The 18,241-nt window shown below is 44.3% G+C and overlaps 1 protein-coding gene and 1 pseudogene across 4 annotated transcripts in view; one reads left to right on the top strand and one right to left on the bottom strand.

Moving 5' to 3' along the window:
- The window catches only part of TNRC18 (trinucleotide repeat containing 18), a 1,076,633-nt gene that overhangs the window by 183,320 nt on the left and 875,072 nt on the right, over positions 1 to 18,241 (top strand). The gene's annotated exons all lie outside the window — the stretch shown is intronic.
- On the bottom strand, positions 1,798 to 1,916 carry LOC134946149 (5S ribosomal RNA; annotated as a pseudogene).

Genomic DNA, 18,241 nt, shown 5'->3' with positions numbered 1-18,241 from the left:
TGCGATGTTTATCGCATATGTTAGCATTGCAGCGGTGGGCGGTGAGGGGCGGCGATGTATGTTAATACATCCCGCCCTGAGGGAGAAAAAAGGGAATGCTGAGGGAAAGAGGATTTGAACTTTGAGGTGGTGGGGGGGTGAAGGGGTTTTGCTGAGGGAGAGAAAGAGACACCCGAGACAGTGGTTACTGAAGGAGAGAAGGGAAGATGCTTAAGGGTTGAGAAGGAGAGATGCTGAGAGAGTGGGAATGCTGAGGAGGAGAGGGGAGATGCTGATGTGAAAGAGGGGGGACACTGAGCGTTAGAAGATGTTGCTGAGGGAGAGAGTGGGGAAGGGAGGGGGTACACTGAAGGTGAGAAGGGTGGATGCTGAGGAGGAGGGTTGCTGAGAGAGATTGGGAGTGCTGGTGAAGAGAAAAGGAGAAGCTAAGGGGATAGGAGTGGGCGCGACACTGATGGAGAAAATAGGTGACACGGATAGAGAACGCCAGAAAAAGAGAAAGGGAGCGCTGATAAAGGGAGGATGCTGAGGAAGAAGTGAGAAGATGCTGAGGTATAAAATGGTGGACACTGAGGGAGAGAGAGGCTAGTGGAGACACTTTGGGAGAGAATGGTGGATGCTGAGGGAGAGGGGGGGGGCACTGTAGGGGAAGGTGGAGGGTTGGGTACTGAATGGCTTAGTGAGTGATTGTCACGAATGGATAGGAAAAGTGGAAATATCTACTAGGCTGGGTCCACAGAAATAGAGGTGTCAGCCTGGAATATGGTCTGAACATCAGGTGTGGAAAAAATGCTGCAAAGCAAGAATTCTTTAAAAAAATCAAAGTGTTAATAGTTTATTTTTATCAATTAACAAAATGCAAAGTGAATGAACAGTAGAGAAATCTAAATCAAATCAATTGGGGGGTGATTCAGACCTGATCGCTGCTGTGCGTTTTCGCACAGCGGGCGATCTGCGATTATCTGCCTATGCGTATGCACCGCAATTCGCACGCGCGTTGGCAAACAACAACAGGTATCGCTGGTCAGCGACAGGCTGGTGTGAAAACTCTAATTGCACAGCCATTCGCATGCTGATTGACAGGAGGAGGCCGTTTGTGGGTGGTAACTGACCGTTTTCTGGGAGTGTCAGGGAAAATGTTTGGAAAAAAGGGGTTTGTCCAGCACCGGCCTACTTAGATATATGAAAAATGATGATACTTATACCAGAAATCGGACAATAATATTATGTATTAATTATTTCCATCTGTCCCTGTGGCGGTGCGCCCAGAGTCAAAGAGAAGGCAAATGCAACAAAGAAAGAAAAAGTATGACTCTTGTTGGGGTGCACTCTTATTGTATCTTAGTGTCTACTGATTAGTGATGTGTCTAAGAGATAATCAATTCTTTATTTCTACTCTTAAAATAAATGGGAACTCAGCAAAAAACAAAACTTAATAATAAAGTTTAACATAAATGAATGTTAACATACCAACAAAGGAAAAAATCATTCCCTAAAAAAATGGAATGTTCAGATCTTAATTATGCTTTGATAAGTGCATATAGGAAGATAGCTACATACCATACTGCTTCCATCTGCCAAAGATCTGTACAAACTGTGTTTGTATTGATAAGGCCCTGAATAGGGTTGATTTCGAGAAAGGGAGCACCCCCAGACTGAAATCTAGCCCAAATGATTTGAATCTGTCTTGGAAAAATTGCAATGGATGGACAAGGGTGGGATCTTATCACTGGAAATAGTGAGAATAAGTATAAGTGGTGATCCTGCTGTTAGTGTTATCCCACAGGGAATACGGTCTTCCTACTGCACTGGGTATTCCCTAGCGGTCGCCCGTCTAGGTACTGACCTAGCCCACCTCCGTTTAGTTTCCAAGATCGGACGAGATTGGGCGTGAGCGTAGGGGTATGGTCGTAGGAGGACTTACCCTGTGCCACTAATGAGAGTGCACCGAAAAAGAGAGATGGTTTTCTTCTAAGAGAGGGATAATGGAAAAGATGGGGAGAGAGATTAGTATAGATCTTGTAAGCGTGAATCTGCTGTCCTCATTAGACGGGAGAGACGTGTCTCCTGGGGGACACGCTCACCAGAATCGTGGATGAGAGTTCACAGAAGAAAGAAAAGAGTTTGAATAGAAAACAAGAAAGAAGAATACCACTTAGTATTGGAACCACTGCAATGTGGGGTCCCTTTTTGATGAATGTTGTAATATTAAGCAAGGACCAACATTTCCGTACTGTAAAGATAATCTGACAGGAGGAATGAGGTATTACAGGACCTCCTGAGGACGTGTGAATGCAGTACCTGCGGTGGACCTGATGCAAGACCACTCCCCACCACTTGTCCTAAATGAATGATGGTAGGTTATATAATACACATCACATTGGAGCGCCAGTAATAATTAAACATAGTAATTAATATCCCAAACGATAAATCATTAACTGGAACATACAGAAATCCATTCAGACAAACGTGATATACACAGGACTAGATAGAATTAAGACAAATGAAAAAAACACAGTTTAAGATGCTTGAAACAGACTTAACTACGGAACCACACTCCACCTATCCCTGTTAGTTCAATGAGGGATTGAACAGATATCAAGTATACCCGAGGACGCCAGTAATCACAGAATGAGGATTTTTTTCTGCATCTGAAAGTATTTAAGCTGGAACACCAGAACTGGTATTTATAAAGCAAGTGATAGTTAAATATCACCCTGTGCTTGGTTATAATACCCCTGGGAAAATCCACAGTAGCAATGTACAAAAGAATTTCACTAAACTAGTGATAATTTAGGCTTAGGCAAAATAAACCAGTTCATTAATACAGGTAAGTATCGAATATCACCCATGCAGTCTTCAGGTAGGAGAGGGGCCCGCAGGAAAGAGGGGAAAACGCGTTTCACCCGGTCACGGGCTTGTTCACTTCCATGGAGAGCAGCTCAGGCATTCCCAAGCGTTTTCAGGGAGGGTGTGTAACATCAGCTCTGGCACGGATCAGCCCATTCTGATTGCACTGTAGAAGTAAGTCCTGGTCTGCGCACACACTGCACACACAGGGCAAATCATTCAATGGTGAGTGAGCTGCAAATGGATTTGCAGCTGTCTGCTGAGTGAGGTTTTTTTTTTTTAGCAGCTTGGCATACACATGCGATCGCACACTTGCACTGTGAATATACACTCCCCTTGGGCGGTGACTATCTGATCACAGGACAACAATTTTAGCAGCCTAGCGATCAGGTCTGAATCACCCCCAATATGTGGTGTGACCAGCCTTTGCTTTCAAAACAGCATCAGTTCTTCTGTGTACACTTGCGCATAGCTTTTGAAGGAAATCGGCAGGGAGGTGGCTCCAAACAACATCTTGGAGAACTAACCAGAGATCTTCTGTGGCTAATAAACACAAATAGAACACCAAATGTGTGCACCAATGTCCACACCTAATGCGTGAACAAGTGTGCACACTCCCCAGCGCTGATATTGATCAAAAAATGGAAGTTAAATGATGGTGCAGGCTGCTGCCCCAATTATAAGGATAATTGTATTCCTTATATTAAACAGACAACCAATTAATCTGCATAGGAGAAACCCCTTTGCAAATAAAAAGGGGCGCTGACTGCACCAATCAATGGAGACCACACAATTATATCAATCATAAAATTACATAAAATTTATTTTTTAAAAACCTGATTTTCACATACATGTGCTGCAGCACACGCAAATATATACAATCAAACAACCATGATTAATTATGCATCAAACCAATTTATAGCTCATATAATTCTCAGGTTAAAACACCATAGCTGCTAAAACAGCAGCAATCAATCAATTGACATTCAATTAGTAGATGTTTCAATTAATGTCCACTGAATCGTGAAATGTGAGGTATGGGCTGATCTTCAAACACTATGTGTTCAAGTGTCCCCAAAAGAAGCATAAGATTGTGTGTACACACTGATTGATATATTGAATTATAGCTATAATTGTTATATTACCTCCAACTGGTTTCAAACTGTATGTTGATCCATGATTCTACTCCCTCTGCTGGTACTCATTCCGTTCAATTGCAGACTGGCTGGAGTAAATCTTTTTGCAGGCAGCTACAGTGCTCCGGCTCCCTCTGCTGGTGGTTAGCCGTAATAGCGGGTACACTGATAGTTGTGCCGTGGATCTTAAGCTGGATTCCAAATAATGAATGGAGGTGATACAACCTGACACAGTCCACTCGAAAACGCGTTTCTCCGCCTTCTAGCTCCTCAGCGGCTTCCTCAGTTCGAATGACTGTCTTCAGTAGGTCCCGTTTATATAAGCCTGGTGATTTGTAATTCCCGCGCCGATTTGCGCATGCGCACTTGGTCGTGCGTTCCAAGCCTCACTTTCAGTCCCATCCTTTTATAGACTGTAGCGGCCATTTTAACAGCCCATACCAGACCTCATTATCAACTCAGGAAATCGTAGGGAAATATCATTAGAAACCAAGCCTCCTTTTGAATCCCGGTGGCCATCTTTGATTTCAATATATCACTTTAATGTATATATTCCCTATTTCGTTTTCACATGGCTGCCATAAATATAAATTATATCATATTAATAATATGCATATTGATTTACCCCATGTACTTGTTCATCCACCACTTATATTGTATACATGTGTATATATGTGTACATATTTAATAACCATATCCATAATACACATTAGTTATATATATCCATGTATACAACACATAAATCCATGGGGAAAATCCACTATCGCCCCAAAGATTAAAATCAAAAAAATAAAATAGCTAATAGTTACCCGCTTTGAATACTAATGTTGCATATGTATTTAAAGACATACGAACACACCTAATAATATTACATGTCCATGTGTTCATATAGGTCCATTGTACATGGGGGATATCTGATCTCTATTCATTTGTATTCATAATCACCCCTATATGACCTCAGACATGCACAAGTATAAAAGTAGTCTCCACCTCCATTTCTCAATACCACAAAGAAGTATCTACCCATCCAATTTATTTACATATTTATTATTATATTTTATTATATTTTATTGAGTTCCACCGAATCATTAAGTCCCTGCGGGATCAAGGTTTTAAGATTAAAAATCTTTCTTACATAACCGTCTAAATCTGTCTCCTCCTCTATTTGTCACCGCCACCTGTTCTATTTCCATAATCCTAATATTTTCACTCTTACCTTCCCCACATCCTATAATATGACGATACAAATGAGTATTTCCTATTTTTTTATCTATTTGACGTTTATGCTCCATAAATCTTATGTGGAGCGCCCGAGTGGTGCGTCCCACGTATTGTAGTCCACATATGCATTGTAAAACATATATCACATATGTGGACCTACAATTCAAAAAACTTTTTATAGTATATTTCTCTTTCGAGACTGATGAAGTGAATTGTGTTGTTTTTTTATTCATATGTTTACATGTAGTACAGTTGGTCTTTCCACATTTGTGGAATCCTACTGGTGGTTTAGGTAACCACGTATTCTTTTGACCTCCTTGGACCCCAAATGATAAAGAATTTTTTCCTGAAAAGAAACTAGGTGCTATCACAGATTTTATATTAGTCGATTTTCTAATTTTCTAAATATTACTTGATCGGTCAATTTTACCTCGGAATTTAGGGTTTCATCTAATCTCAATATTGACAAATTCTTTCTAATGATCTTCTTAATTTCATATGTATTTGTATTGAACTTAGTCACAAATGTTGTAGTCCGATTTGTCATTTTGTCTTTATTCTTTTTTATGTTGACAACGGTGGAAAGATAATATTCCCAAAGGACAATTCCTTCGCATTAAAAGGAATTGTTCTACTAACGAAGCAGCGAGGAAACAAATAGAATCACTTTATGAAGCATTCATGTTACAGGGATACCCGAAAATAATATTGGATCGGGCACTAGGGGAGGTGGAAAATGTAAAGAGAGAATCTTTGTTAGATATGACTAATGTCAACATAAAAAAGAATAAAGACAAAATGACAGATCGGACTACAACATTTGTGACTAAGTTCAATACAAATACATATGAAATTAAGAAGATCATTAGAAAGAATTTGTCAATATTGAGATTAGATGAAACCCTAAATTCCGAGGTAAAATTGACCGATCAAGTAATATTTAGAAAATCGACTAATATAAAATCTGTGATAGCACCTAGTTTCTTTTCAGGAAAAAATTCTTTATCATTTGGGGTCCAAGGAGGTCAAAAGAATACGTGGTTACCTAAACCACCAGTAGGATTCCACAAATGTGGAAAGACCAACTGTACTACATGTAAACATATGAATAAAAAAACAACACAATTCACTTCATCAGTCTCGAAAGAGAAATATACTATAAAAAGTTTTTTGAATTGTAGGTCCACATATGTGATATATGTTTTACAATGCATATGTGGACTACAATACGTGGGACGCACCACTCGGGCGCTCCACATAAGATTTATGGAGCATAAACGTCAAATAGATAAAAAAATAGGAAATACTCATTTGTATCGTCATATTATAGGATGTGGGGAAGGTAAGAGTGAAAATATTAGGATTATGGCAATAGAACAGGTGGCGGTGACAAATAGAGGAGGAGACAGATTTAGACGGTTATGTAAGAAAGAGGCCTTCTGGATTTTTAATCTTAAAACCTTGATCCCGCAGGGACTTAATGATTCGGTGGAACTCAATAAAATATAATAAAATATAATAATAAATATGTAAATAAATTGGATGGGTAGATACTTCTTTGTGGTATTGAGAAATGGAGGTGGAGACTACTTTTATACTTGTGCATGTCTGAGGTCATATAGGGGTGATTATGAATACAAATGAATAGAGATCAGATATCCCCCATGTACAATGGACCTATATGAACACATGGACATGTAATATTATTAGGTGTGTTCGTATGTCTTTAAATACATATGCAATATTAGTATTCAAAGCGGGTAACTATTAGCTATTTTATTTTTTTGATTTTAATCTTTGGGGCGATAGTGGATTTTCCCCATGGATTTATGTGTTGTATACATGGATATATAGAACTAATGTGTATTATGGATATGGTTATTAAATATGTACACATATATACACATGTATACAATATAAGTGGTGGATGAACAAGTACATGGGGTAAATCAATATGCATATTATTAATATGATATAATTTATATTTATGGCAGCCATGTGAAAACGAAATAGGGAATATATACATTAAAGTGATATATTGAAATCAAAGATGGCCACCGGGATTCCAAAGGAGGCTTGGTTTCTAATGATATTTCCCTACGATTTCCTGAGTTAATAATGAGGTCTGGTATGGGCTGTTAAAATGGCCGCTACAGTCTATAAAAGGATGGGACTGAAAGTGAGGCTTGGAACGCATGACCAAGTGCGCATGCGCAAATCGGCGCGGGAATTACAAATCACCAGGCTTATATAAACGGGACCTACTGAAGACAGTCATTCGAACTGAGGAAGCCGCTGAGGAGCTAGAAGGCGGAGAAATGCGTTTTCGAGTGGACTGTGTCAGGTTGTATCACCTCCATTCATTATTTGGAATCCAGCTTAAGATCCACGGCACAACTATCAGTGTACCCGCTATTACGGCTAACCACCAGCAGAGGGAGCCGGAGCACTGTAGCTGCCTGCAAAAAGATTTACTCCAGCCAGTCTGCAATTGAACGGAATGAGTACCAGCAGAGGGAGTAGAATCATGGATCAACATACAGTTTGAAACCAGTTGGAGGTGATATAACAATTATAGCTATAATTCAATATATCAATCAGTGTGTACACACAATCTTATGCTTCTTTTGGGGACACTTGAACACATAGTGTTTGAAGATCAGCCCATACCTCACATTTCACGATTCAGTGGACATTAATTGAAACATCTACTAATTGAATGTCAATTGATTGATTGCTGCTGTTTTAGCAGCTATGGTGTTTTAACCTGAGAATTATATGAGCTATAAATTGGTTTGATGCATAATTAATCATGGTTGTTTGATTGTATATATTTGCGTGTGCTGCAGCACATGTATGTGAAAATCAGGTTTTTTAAAAATAAATTTTATGTAATTTTATGATTGATATAATTGTGTGGTCTCCATTGATTGGTGCAAAGGGGTTTCTCCTATGCAGATTAATTGATCTTCTGTGGCTGTAGGCTTTCTGAAATCCTTCTGTCTCTTCATGTAATTCCAGACACACTTGATGATATGGCCCCCACAGGGATCTGATCTCTACATCATCATTTCCAGGACTCCTTGTTCTTCTTTATGCTGAAGATAGTTCTTAATGACATTGAGGGTTATTCAGGTTTGTAAGCAATCCAAAAAAGCAAGCAACTAGACAAAACCATGTTGCACAGCAGGTGGGGCAGATGTAACATGTGCATAGAGAGTTAGATTTGGGTGGGTTATATTTTTTCTGTGCAGGGTAAATACTGGCTGCTTAATTTTTACACTGCAATTTAGATTTTAGCTTGAACACACCCCACCCAAATCTAACTCTCTCTACACATGTTACATCTGCCCCTCCTGCAGTGCAACATGGTTCTGCCCAGTTACTTGGTTTTTTAGTTTACTAATAGCCATAAATAAGGCCAATTGGCAGTATGTTTGGGGTCGATGTCCTGCTGCAGAATACATTTGGACCCAATCAGATGCCTATGGTATTGCATGATTGGTAAGTACCTGCACATATCTGCAGTCCAGGATCACCTTCTGCACATATCCCCAAAAACCTCTCACCCCCGGTACTCTCTCAATTTCTGCATATATCCGCAGTCCAGGCTCACCCACTGCACATATCCTCAGCTTAGGCTCACCCACTGCAGATATCCCCAGCCCAGGCTCATCCACTGCACATATCCCCAGCCCAGGCTCATCCACTGCACATATCCCCAGCCCAGGCTCACCCACTGCACATATCCCCAGCCCAGGCTCACCCACTGCAGATATCCCCAGCCCAGGCTCACCCACTGCACATATCCCCAGCCCAGGCTCACCCACTGCACATATCCCCAGCCCAGGCTCACCCACTGCACATATCCCCAGCCCAGGCTCACCCTCAGCACATATCCCCAGTCCTCGCTCACCTGCTGCACATATCCCCAGTCCCTGCTCACCCCCTGCACATTTCCCCAGTCCTCGCTCACCCTCTCCACACATACCCAGTACCAGCTCACTCTCTGCGCATTAGGGTGGGTTGAAAAACACGAAAGTGATGGTGGAATTTGGCCTTAGTACCAGAAGTTCCCATTCAGGGTCAAAATCAACTGTGTAGAACTTCAACCATCTTTAATATTTAACATCTTCTGTTCTGGCAATCACCTCAAAGTTTCGAATTTTTAGTAACAATTGTGAAAATTACATGTTTTTGAAGTATAGTTGGTCCAACCTCAAAGTTGGGCATGGAGGTCATAAAAGTGATCTTTGGGTCTCCCAATGTACGAATAAAATTTGCCACGAGGATCGTTTCTGATTGGGGTAAAGAGGTAATTGAAAATGTCAAAAGTAGTGAAAATCCTAAGTATTTTTAAAGAAACAAGTCATATCTTGTGCAGCCTTTAGCCCACCCTATACTTCCTGGGTGACTCAGAACTCACCACATGAAGGTACAGGGCACTTTAGAATCTCATCGGTCTTAGGTTGCCCGCGTGCGGTAAGTATCCTTTTCACTGCCAGCTCCCTTACAATGGACCTGATTCAGTAAAGATTGCAAATTCTGACGCCATTTTAGTAGTGATGAGTGGGTTCGGTTTCTCGGAAACCGAACCCCCCCGAACTTCAGCCTTTTCTCTGACGTCCTAGTGGATGCTGGGAACTCCGTAAGGACCATGGGGAATAGCGGCTCCGCAGGAGACTGGGCACAAATAGAAAGCTTTAGTACTACCTGGTGTGCACTGGCTCCTCCCCCTATGACCCTCCTCCAAGCCTCAGTTAGATTTTTGTGCCCGAACGAGAAGGGTGCACACTAGGGGCTCTCCTGAGCTTCTTAGTGAAAGTTTTAGTTTAGGTTTTTTATTTTCAGTGAGACCTGCTGGCAACAGGCTCACTGCATCGAGGGACTAAGGGGAGAAGAAGCGAACTCACCTGCGTGCAGAGTGGATTGGGCTTCTTGGCTACTGGACACCATTAGCTCCAGAGGGACCGCTCACAGGCCCTGCCTTGGAGCTCGGTCCCAGAGCCGCGCCGCCGGCCCCCTTACAGAGCCAGAAGCAAGAAGAGTCCGGCAAATCGGCGGCAGAAGACATCCTGTCTTCCACAAGGTAGCGCACAGCACTGCAGCTGTGCGCCATTGCTTCTCAGCACACTTCACACTCCGGTCACTGAGGGTGCAGGGCGCTAGGGGGGGGCGCCCTGAGCAGCAATAGAAACACCTTGGCTGGCTAAAAATACATCACATATAGCTCCTGGGCTATATGGATGAATTTTAACCCCTGCCAGATTTTCACAAAAAGCGGGAGAAAGGCCGCCGAGAAGGGGGCGGAGCCTATCTCCTCAGCACACAGGCGCCATTTTCCCTCACAGCTCCGCTGGAAGGACGTCTCCCTGACTCTCCCCTGCAGTCCTGCACTACAGAAACAGGGTAAAAAAGAGAGGGGGGCAATAATTGGCGGGTTATTAACAATACAGCAGCTATAAGGGAGAAACACTTATATAAGGTTGTCCCTATATCTATATATAGCGCTCTGGTGTGTGCTGGCATACTCTCCCTCTGTCTCCCCAAAGGGCTAGTGGGGTCCTGTCCTCTATCAGAGCATTCCCTGTGCGTGTGCTGTGTGTCGGTACGTTTGTGTCGACATGTATGAGGAGGAAAATGATGTGGAGGCGGGGCAATTGCCTATAATAGAGATGTCACCCCCTAAGGAGTCGACACCTGAGTGGATGGCTTTATGGAAGGATTTACGTGACCGTGTCAGCTCCTTGCAAAAGACGGTTGATGACATGAGACAGCCGACTAATCAGCTAGTCCCTGTCCAGGCGTCTCAAAAACCATCAGGGTCTCTAAAAAGGTCGTTACCTCAAGTGGTGGATACTGACGTCGACACGGATACTGACTCCAGTGTCGACGGTGAGGAGACAAACGTGACTTCCAGTAGGGCCACACGTTACATGATCACGGCAATGAGAGAGGTGTTAAACATTTCTGATACTGCAAGTACCACTAAAAAGGGTATTATGTGGGGTGTGAAAAAACTACCTGTAGTTTTTCCTGAATCAGATGAATTAAATGAGGTGTGTGATGAAGCGTGGGTTTGCCCCGATAAAAAACTGATAATTTCTAAAAAGTTATTGGCATTATACCCTTTCCCGCCAGAGGTTAGGGCGCGTTGGGAAACACCCCCTAGAGTGGATAAAGCGCTCACACGCTTATCAGAACAAGTGGCGTTACCGTCTCCTGATACGGCCGCCCTCAAGGAACCAGGTGACAGAAAACTGGAGAATATCCTTAAAAGTATATACACACATACTGGTGTTATACTGCGACCAGCAATCGCCTCAGCCTGGATGTGCAGCGCTGGGGTGGCTTGGTCGGATTCTCTGACTGAAAATATTGATACCCTGGATAGGGACAGTATATTGTTGACTATAGAGCATTTAAAAGATGCATTTCTATATATGCGAGATGCACAGAGGGATATTTCCACTCTGGCTTCAAGAGTGAGTGCGCTGTCCATTTCTGCCAGAAGAGGATTATGGACGCGACAGTGGTCAGGTGATGCGGACTCTAAACGGCATATGGAAATATTGCCTTATAAAGGGGAGGAGTTATTTGGGGTCGGTCTATCGGACCTGGTGGCCACGGCAACTGCTGGGAAATCCACATTTTCACCCCAGGTAGCCTCTCAACATAAAAAGACGCCGTCTTATCCGGCTCAGTCCTTTCGTCCCCATAAGGGCAAGCGGGCAAAAGGTTCCTCTTTTCTGCCCCCGGGGCAGAGGAAGGGGAAAAAGACTGCAACAGACAGCCACTTCCCAGGAACAAAAGCCCTCCCCCGCTTCTGCCAAGTCCTCAGCATGACGCTGGGGCCTTACAAGCGGACTCGGGCACGGTGGGGGCCCGTCTCAAGAATTTCAGCGCGCAGTGGGCTCACTCGCAAGTGGACCCCTGGATCCTGCAAGTAGTATCTCAGGGGTACAAATTGGAGTTCGAGACGTCTCCCCCTCGCCGGTTCCAGAAGTCTGCTTTACCAACGTCTCCCTCCGACAGGGAGGCAGTATTGGAGGCAGTTCACAAGCTGTATTCCCAGCAGGTGATAATCAAGGTACCCCTCCTGCAACAAGGGAAGGGGTATTATTCCACGCTGTTTGTGGTACCGAAGCCGGACGGCTCGGTGAGACCAATTTTAAATCTGAAGTCTTTCAACACTTACATACAGAGGTTCAAATTCAAGATGGAGTCACTCAGGGCAGTGATCGCGAACCTGGAAGAGGGGGACTATATGGTGTCTCTGGACATCAAAGATGCCTACCTCCATGTCCCCATTTACCCTTCTCATCAAGGGTACCTCAGGTTTGTGGTACAAAACTGTCACTATCAGCTTCAGACGCTGCCGTTTGGATTATCCACGGCACCTCGGGTCTTTACCAAGGTAATGGCCGAAATGATGATTCTTCTTCGAAGAAAAGGTGTTTTAATTATCCCTTACTTGAACGATCTCCTGATAAGAGCAAGATCCAGAGAACAGTTAGTAGTCGGAGTAGCCCTATCTCAAGTAGTGCTACGGCAGCACGGCTGGATTCTAAATATCCCAAAATCGCAGCTGATTCCGACAACACGTCTTCTGTTCCTAGGGATGATTCTGGACACAGTCCAGAAAAAGGTGTTCCTTCCGGAGGAGAAAGCCAGGGAGTTATCCGAACTGGTCAGAAACCTCCTGAAACCAGGGCAAGTCTCAATGCACCAATGCACAAGAGTCTTGGGAAAGATGGTAGCTTCCTACGAAGCGATTCCATTCGGCAGATTCCACGCAAGAACGTTCCAGTGGGATCTGCTGGACAAATGGTCCGGATCGCATCTTCAGATGCATCAGCGGATAACCCTGTCCACAAGGACAAGGGTGTCTCTTCTGTGGTGGTTGCAGAGTGCTCATCTTCTAGAGGGCCGCAGATTCGGCATTCAGGACTGGGTCCTGGTGACCACGGATGCCAGCCTGAGAGGCTGGGGAGCAGTCACACAAGGAAGAAATTTCCAGGGCTTGTGGTCAAGCCTGGAGACATCACTTCACATAAATATCCTGGAGCTAAGGGCCATCTACAATGCTCTAAGCCTAGCACGACCTCTGCTTCAAGGTCAGCCGGTGCTGATTCAGTCAGACAACATCACGGCAGTCGCCCACGTAAACAGACAGGGCGGCACAAGAAGCAGGAGGGCAATGGCAGAAGTTGCAAGGATTCTTCGCTGGGCGGAAAATCATGTGATAGCACTGTCAGCAGTGTTCATTCCGGGAGTGGACAACTGGGAAGCAGACTTCCTCAGCAGGCACGACCTCCACCCGGGAGAGTGGGGACTTCACCCAGAAGTCTTCCACATGATTGTGAACCGTTGGGAAAAACCAAAGGTGGACATGATGGCGTCACGCCTCAACAAAAACTAGACAGGTATTGCGCCAGGTCACGGGACCCTCAGGCAATAGCTGTGGACGCTCTGGTAACACCGTGGGTGTACCAGTCAGTGTATGTGTTCTCTCCTCTGCCTCTCATACCCAAGGTACTGAGAATCATAAGAAGGAGAGGAGTAAGGACTATACTCGTGGCTCCGGATTGGCCAAGAAGGACTTGGTACCCGGAACTTCAAGAGATGCTCACGGAGGACCCGTGGCCTCTACCTCTACGAAGGGACCTGCTCCAGCAGGGACCCTGTCTGTTCCAAGACTTACCGCGGCTGCGTTTGACGGCATGGCGGTTGAACGCCGGATCCTGAAGGAAAAAGGCATTCCGGATGAAGTCATCCCTACCCTGATCAAAGCCAGGAAGGATGTAACCGTGCAGCATTATCACCGTATTTGGCGTAAATATGTTGCGTGGTGCGAGGCCAGGAAGGCCCCTACAGAGGAATTTCAACTGGGTCGTTTCCTGCATTTCCTGCAAACTGGGCTGTCTATGGGCCTAAAATTAGGGTCCATTAAGGTTCAAATTTCGGCCCTGTCGATCTTCTTCCAAAAAGAACTGGCTTCAGTTCCTGAAGTTCAGACGTTTGTCAAAGGGGTGCTGCATATACAGCCTCCTTTTGTGCCTCCAGTGGCACCTTGGGATCTCAATGTGGTTTTGGGGTTCCTAAAATCACATTGGTTTGAACCACTCACCACTGTGGACTTAAAATATCTCACATGGAAAGTGGTAATGCTATTGGCCCTGGCTTCAGCCAGGCGCGTGTCAGAATTGGCGACTTTATCCTATAAAAGCCCTTACCTAATTTTTCATACGGATAGGGCAGAATTGAGGACTCGTCCTCAATTTCTCCCTAAGGTGGTTTCAGCGTTTCACCTGAATCAGCCTATTGTGGTACCTGCGGCTACTAGGGACTTGGAGGACTCCAAGTTGCTGGACGTAGTCAGGGCCCTGAAAATATACGTTTCCAGGACGGCTGGAGTCAGAAAATCTGACTCGCTGTTTATCCTGTATGCACCCAACAAGCTGGGTGCTCCTGCTTCTAAGCAGACTATTGCTCGTTGGATTTGTAGTACAATTCAGCTTGCACATTCTGTGGCAGGCCTGCCACAGCCAAAATCTGTAAAAGCCCATTCCACACGGAAAGTGGGCTCATCTTGGGCGGCCGCCCGAGGGGTCTCGGCTTTACAACTTTGCCGAGCAGCTACTTGGTCAGGGGCAAACACGTTTGCTAAATTCTACAAATTTGATACCCTGGCTGAGGAGGACCTGGAGTTCTCTCATTCGGTGCTGCAGAGTCATCCGCACTCTCCCGCCCGTTTTGGGAGCTTTGGTATAATCCCCATGGTCCTTACGGAGTTCCCAGCATCCACTAGGACGTCAGAGAAAATAAGAATTTACTTACCGATAATTCTATTTCTCATAGTCCGTAGTGGATGCTGGGCGCCCATCCCAAGTGCGGATTGTCTGCAATACTTGTACATAGTTATTGTTAACTAAATCGGGTTATTGTTGTAGTGAGCCATCTTTTCTAGAGGCTCCTCTGTTTATCATACTGTTAACTGGGTTCAGATCACAAGTTATACGGTGTGATTGGTGTGGCTGGTATGAGTCTTACCCGGGATTCAAAATCCTTCCTTATTGTGTACGCTCGTCCGGGCACAGTATCCTAACTGAGGCTTGGAGGAGTGTCATAGGGGGAGGAGCCAGTGCACACCAGGTAGTACTAAAGCTTTCTATTTGTGCCCAGTCTCCTGCGGAGCCGCTATTCCCCATGGTCCTTACGGAGTTCCCAGCATCCACTACGGACTATGAGAAATAGAATTATCGGTAAGTAAATTCTTATTTTTACACGGATCCGAGGCAGACTCGGATCTTCCCGCCTTGCTCGGCTAACCCGAGCGCGCCCGAACGTCATCATCCCGCTGTCGGATTCTCGCGAGGCTCGGATTCTATATAAGGAGCCGCGCGTCGCCGCCATTTTCACACGTGCATTGAGATTCATAGGGAAAGGACGTGGCTGGCGTCCTCTCCATTTAGATTAGAAGAGTGAGAGCGAGACACTTGATTTACTGGAGCTTAGGAGTACTCAGAGAGTGCAGAGTTTACTAGTGACTGACCAGTGACCACCAGTGCAGTTTTATTATATTATTATTTAATATAATCCGTTCTCTGCCTGAAAAAAAACGATACACAGTAACAGTATACCATATCTGTGCTCAGCCTCAGTGTGCTGCATCATCTATGTATATCTGACTGTGCTGAGTGCTCAGTGCTCACACAGCTTAATTGTGGGGGAGACTGGGGAGCAGTAGCAGGAGTACATATTATTTAACAGTGCACACTTTTGCTGCCAGAGTGCCACTGCCAGTGTGACTGACCAGTGACCACTGTCTGACCACCAGTATATTGTGATTGTCTGCCTGAAAAAGTTAAACACTCGTCGTGTGGTGTTTTTATTCTATAAACGCATTCTGCTGACAGTGTCCAGCAGGTCCGTCATTATATAATATATACCTGTCTGGCTGCAGTAGTGATATATATATATATTTTTTATATCATTATCATCCAGTCTATATTAGCAGCAGACGCAGTACGGTAGTCCACGGCTGTAGCTACCTCTGTGTCGGCAGTCGCTCGTCCATCCATAATTGTATACCACCTACCTGTGGTGTTTTTTTTTTCTATCTTCTTGATACTAGTAGCTTACTTTAGGAGTCTGCAGTGCTGACAGTGTCCAGCAGGTCCGTCATTATATAATATATACCTGTCCGGCTGCAGTAGTGATATATATATATTTTTTATATCATTATCATCCAGTCTATATTAGCAGCAGACGCAGTACGGTAGTCCACGGCTGTAGCTACCTCTGTGTCGGCAGTCGCTCGTCCATCCATAATTGTATACCACCTACCTGTGGTGTTTTTTTTTTTTTTTTTATATCTTCTTGATACTACTAGTAGCTTACTTTAGGAGTCTGCAGTGCTGCTGACAGTGTCCAGCAGGTCCGTCATTATATAATATATACCTGTCCGGCTGCAGTAGTGATATATATATTTTTTTTATATCATTATCATCCAGTCTATATTAGCAGCAGACGCAGTACGGTAGTCCACGGCTGTAGCTACCTCTGTGTCGGCAGTCGCTCGTCCATCCATAATTGTATACCACCTACCTGTGGTGTTTTTTTTTTCTATCTTCTTGATACTACTAGTAGCTTACTTTAGGAGTCTGCAGTGCTGCTGACAGTGTCCAGCAGGTCCGTCATTATATAATATATACCTGTCCGGCTGCAGTAGTGATATATATATATTTTTTATATCATTATCATCCAGTCTATATTAGCAGCAGACGCAGTACGGTAGTCCACGACTGTAGCTACCTCTGTGTCGGCAGTCGCTCGTCCATCCATAATTGTATACCACCTACCTGTGGTGTTTTTTTTTTCTATCTTCTTGATACTACTAGTAGCTTACTTTAGGAGTCTGCAGTGCTGCTGACAGTGTCCAGCAGGTCCGTCATTATATAATATATACCTGTCCGGCTGCAGTAGTGATATATATATATTTTTTATATCATTATCATCCAGTCTATATTAGCAGCAGACGCAGTACGGTAGTCCACGGCTGTAGCTACCTCTGTGTCGGCAGTCGCTCGTCCATCCATAAGTATACTAGTATCCATCCATCTCCATTGTTTACCTGAGGTGCCTTTTAGTTGTGCCTATTAAAATATGGAGAACAAAAATGTTGAGGTTCCAAAAATAGGGAAAGATCAAGATCGACTTCCACCTCGTGCTGAAGCTGCTGCCACTAGTCATGGCCGAGACGATGAAATGCCAGCAACGTCGTCTGCCAAGGCCGATGCCCAATGTCATAGTACAGAGCATGTAAAATCCAAAACACCAAATATCAGTAAAAAAAGGACTCAAAAATCTAAAATAAAATTGTCAGAGGAGAAGCGTAAACTTGCCAATATGCCATTTACCACACGGAGTGGCAAGGAACGGCTGAGGCCCTGGCCTATGTTCATGGCTAGTGGTTCAGCTTCACATGAGGATGGAAGCACTCAGCCTCTCGCTAGAAAAATGAAAAGACTCAAGCTGGCAAAAGCACAGCAAAGAACTGTGCGTTCTTCGAAATCACAAATCCACAAGGAGAGTCCAATTGTGTCGTTTGCAATGCCTGACCTTCCCAACACTGGACGTGAAGAGCATGCGCCTTCCACCATTTGCACGCCCCCTGCAAGTGCTGGAAGGAGCACCCGCAGTCCAGTTCCTGATAGTCAGATTGAAGATGTCAGTGTTGAAGTACACCAGGATGAGGAGGATATGGGTGTTGCTTGCGCTGGGGAGGAAATTGACCAGGAGGATTCTGATGGTGAGGTGGTTTGTTGAAGTCAGGCACCCGGGGAGACACCTGTTGTCCATGGGAGGAATAGGGCCATTGACATGCCTGGTGAAAATACCAAAAAAATCAGCTCTTCGGTGTGGAAGTATTTCAACAGAAATGCGGACAACATTTGTCAAGCCGTGTGTTGCCTTTGTCAAGCTGTAATAAGTAGGGGTAAGGACGTTAACCACCTCGGAACATCCTCCCT

Source organism: Pseudophryne corroboree, chromosome 7, assembly GCF_028390025.1.
Source record: "Pseudophryne corroboree isolate aPseCor3 chromosome 7, aPseCor3.hap2, whole genome shotgun sequence".
Taxonomy (NCBI): Eukaryota; Metazoa; Chordata; class Amphibia; order Anura; family Myobatrachidae; genus Pseudophryne; species Pseudophryne corroboree.
Note: the sequence above shows the minus strand (reverse complement) of the source record. Positions and strands in the feature narration are given on the sequence as shown.